This window comes from Antechinus flavipes, chromosome X (assembly GCF_016432865.1).
Source record: "Antechinus flavipes isolate AdamAnt ecotype Samford, QLD, Australia chromosome X, AdamAnt_v2, whole genome shotgun sequence".
In the NCBI taxonomy this organism is placed as follows: Eukaryota; Metazoa; Chordata; class Mammalia; order Dasyuromorphia; family Dasyuridae; genus Antechinus; species Antechinus flavipes.
In genome coordinates, this window is record NC_067404.1 from 75,437,812 (window position 1) to 75,441,177 (window position 3,366).

Below are 3,366 nucleotides of genomic sequence, written 5' to 3' on the forward strand. Positions count from 1 at the left end.
TTGGAGAACCACAGAGCCAAGTGATTAAATAGATTTTTGACTGTTCAGAATCCTGTTTGGTAACAATTATCCTTGTTGAGGGGGAGGGCATAGTGTTCTAAGTCTAGGTATCTCCTAGATACTGGTTACCAGGGATACTTAGAAAAATTAGCTGGTGAAGGTCCTTTTGCCTGACATTTTACCTTCATCCATGTCCATCCTGCCTTTGACATAAACGTGGATTGTATCGTGTTTAAAGATGTCTTTGCTTTTTTAAAATATGATATCACTTTCCAATGACTATCACTATTATTACAACTCCATCTTTGTAATAAAAACAGTTATTCAAAAAACAACAGCTCAGTGGCCCTGTCTGACCATGGACACTGCACTTGGAACTTACCCTCACCTCTTCTCTGCTGAAAGGAGACTGGCCTGCTTTACCAAAAGCCCCAAAGAATCATGATGGAGCTCTATATTGATAATTTCCTTCATGTGATTATAGTCATCATGTAAATGATTCTACGGGTTTGGATTAATTTGCTCTATATCAGTTCCTCTAGTTCCCAAGGCTCTCTGAAGCCTTCATATCCATTGATTCTTCTGGTATAATGACTTATTATGGGGCTCTCCATCAAACCAGATCCCTAGGGATGCTCCATAGACTTCCTTCATCCAGCACAGAGCCAGAGGGAGGAGGACTCCACGGGGAGGAAGGAGGTCACTCATGATTAGCCCGTCTATATTTCTTTTCTCCAAGGAAAGCAAAGCATTTGTGTCCAAAACTCTGAGAAGCAGGCAGAACACTGTCATCAGGCCCACTTTACAAATAAGGTAACTGAGGTTTTAAATAAGTTAGCTGGAGGAGGAATAAGGAAGGACAAATGGCAGTTCCAGTAATTCCCCTAACCCCTGACTTTCCCAACTAGATTTTCTGACACAAGGAACAAAATGTCCTTGGATTTTTAAAAAATCAAAAGCCAACATTTGGAAGGAAAAGGGGGCTTTGAGAGTAAAAATGAAGCTGTTGGGAGAAGAGAATTTAAGGGAGGCCATGGTATCATGGGAAAAGCATTGGATTTTAAGTCAGAGAATGTGGATTCTAATTCTGAGTCTGCTCACTTCTCCATACCTCCATTTGTCATCTCTTTAAAAACCAGAACTTGAATTAGATGATTTTTGACATTCTGTCCATTTCTATATCTGGAATATTATTTGTCAGGTACCAGTCACTGGAGATACAAAGATGAAAATTAAATAGTCCTTGCCTTCAAGGAGCTTACTTTCTATTAGCAGAATCAATATGTACATATATAAGTATATATAAAGAGATATACAAGGTAATTTTGTAGGAGAAGCAGTAGGAGGTGGTGGGGGAGGAATCAAAAAAGTTTTCACATACACCACAGTACTTAGGCTAAGCTTTGAAAGAAAGTTGAGATCCTAAGAGGTCAATATGAGGAGAGAGTGAATTCCAGACATGAGAGACAGCCTGGGCAGGGGTACAGATGTAGGACAAAGTGTCAAGTATGACCCACCTCACAGTAGATCAGTTTGGTTGGATTGTAGTAGAGTGAATGAAAGGAAGGAAAGTATAATAAGCCAAGAAAGGGAGGTTGGGATTAGATTGTAAAGAATTTTAATACCAAACAGAGATGTTTATATTGATTCAAGAGCCAATAGGAAGCCACTGGGGTCTACTGAGCAAAAGAGTGACCTCAGAGGGACCCAGTAACTGTGTGGAAGATGAAGCAATATTTGGAAGCAAGGAGAAGCACACAGGTGGCCAGCAGAAAAGCTCATGAGGGCCTCCTCATTCTTAGTGAGCCAATGCCATCTCTTAAGGAAGCCAGACTGATGGCTGATGAGACCCGTTGTACACAGTCGAGTATGGGCAGGCCCCAGATTTCCATGGAACTGCTACCATTGGGCCTGCATGGAGGAACATTGTTTCAATCATGGAAAGCAGACGATAGATAATGGAGAGTTAATGAGGAGAGACTTCACTTCCCAAGCAGGGCTGGATTAAGGTGGTGTGGGCTCCATGGGCATGTAGCCACTTTCCTTCTTGTCCAATACATGAGCCCTCAGAGATGTTCTATAGTAGAGACTTAAGAGAAGCTCATCCATATTCTGGGTAATTGGAAACTCAAGGTGGAGGAAATCGAGTAGGCTGTGGAGAATTCAACGTGTGAAAGCTCCCTTTGCTAATAGAGAATTGAATTTTGCACTAGAGAACAAAGGTTCAAATCCCAGCTCATATATATGTAAAATGTGGAAGTTGGTCCAGATAGCCTCTATGGTCCCTTTGTACTCAAATTTATGGTACTACGATACTATTTAGGTGACCTTGGACCAAATGTCCCCTTCTATATAGTGGTTGGACTACACTAAAAGTCCCTCCTCCTTTAAAGATGTGACTGAAAACAATAGTGATCCCCAAACTCCACTCCTGTGAAGTTAGCGGCGGGATTTGGTCTACTCATGTCACTCCTCTGCTCAAGAAAGTTCAATGGCTCTCTACAGACTAGACAAAGATACAGACTCCTGTTTGACACTGAAAGTTTGACACAGTTAGGCTACAATCTCTCTTAAGATTATCACCCTCCCTCATGCACAAGTTCTAAATTCTTGTTCAACTGCTTTTTTTTTTTTTTTACTGTCCCTTGTTCTATTCCCTGCCTCTTAGAATCCCTACTTCCATTCAAGTTTCAGTTTGCATGCTACCTCCTATGAAAGGCTCTTCCTGATTTTCCAGAAATGAGTTCTCCCCCTCCATCCCAGATAACCTGGAACTTTGGCCATATTTATTTCTCTTGCTGTTGTTCAGTCAAGTCTGACCCCATTTGGGATTTTCTTGGCAAAGTGGTTTGCCGTTTCCTTCTCTGGCTCACTTTACAGAAGAGAAACAAGAGGGAAAAGGAGCCACATGTGCAAAAAATGTTTGTAGCAGCTCTTTTTGTGGTGGCAAAAAATTGGAAAACGAGTAGATGCTCATCAATTGGGGAATGGCCAAATATGTTATGGTATATGAGAGTAATGGAAAATTATTGTGCTCTAAAAATGATGAACAAGCTGATTTTGGAAAGGCCTGGAAAGATTTACACAAACTGATGCTGAGCAAAACAAGGAGAATCAGGAATACATTGTACACAATAACAGCAAGAATGTGCAATGATCAATTATGAAAGACTCGGTTCTTCCCCATGGTTCAGTGATCCAAGGCAATCCCAATAGGCTTTGGACAGAAAATGCCATCTGCAGCCAGAAAAAGAACTAAGGAGACTGAATGTAAATCAACACATGTTATGTTCACTTTTTTCCCTCTGTCTCTTCTGGGGTTTCTTCTCTTACGGTTTTTCCCTGTTGTTCTGATTTTTTTTTTTC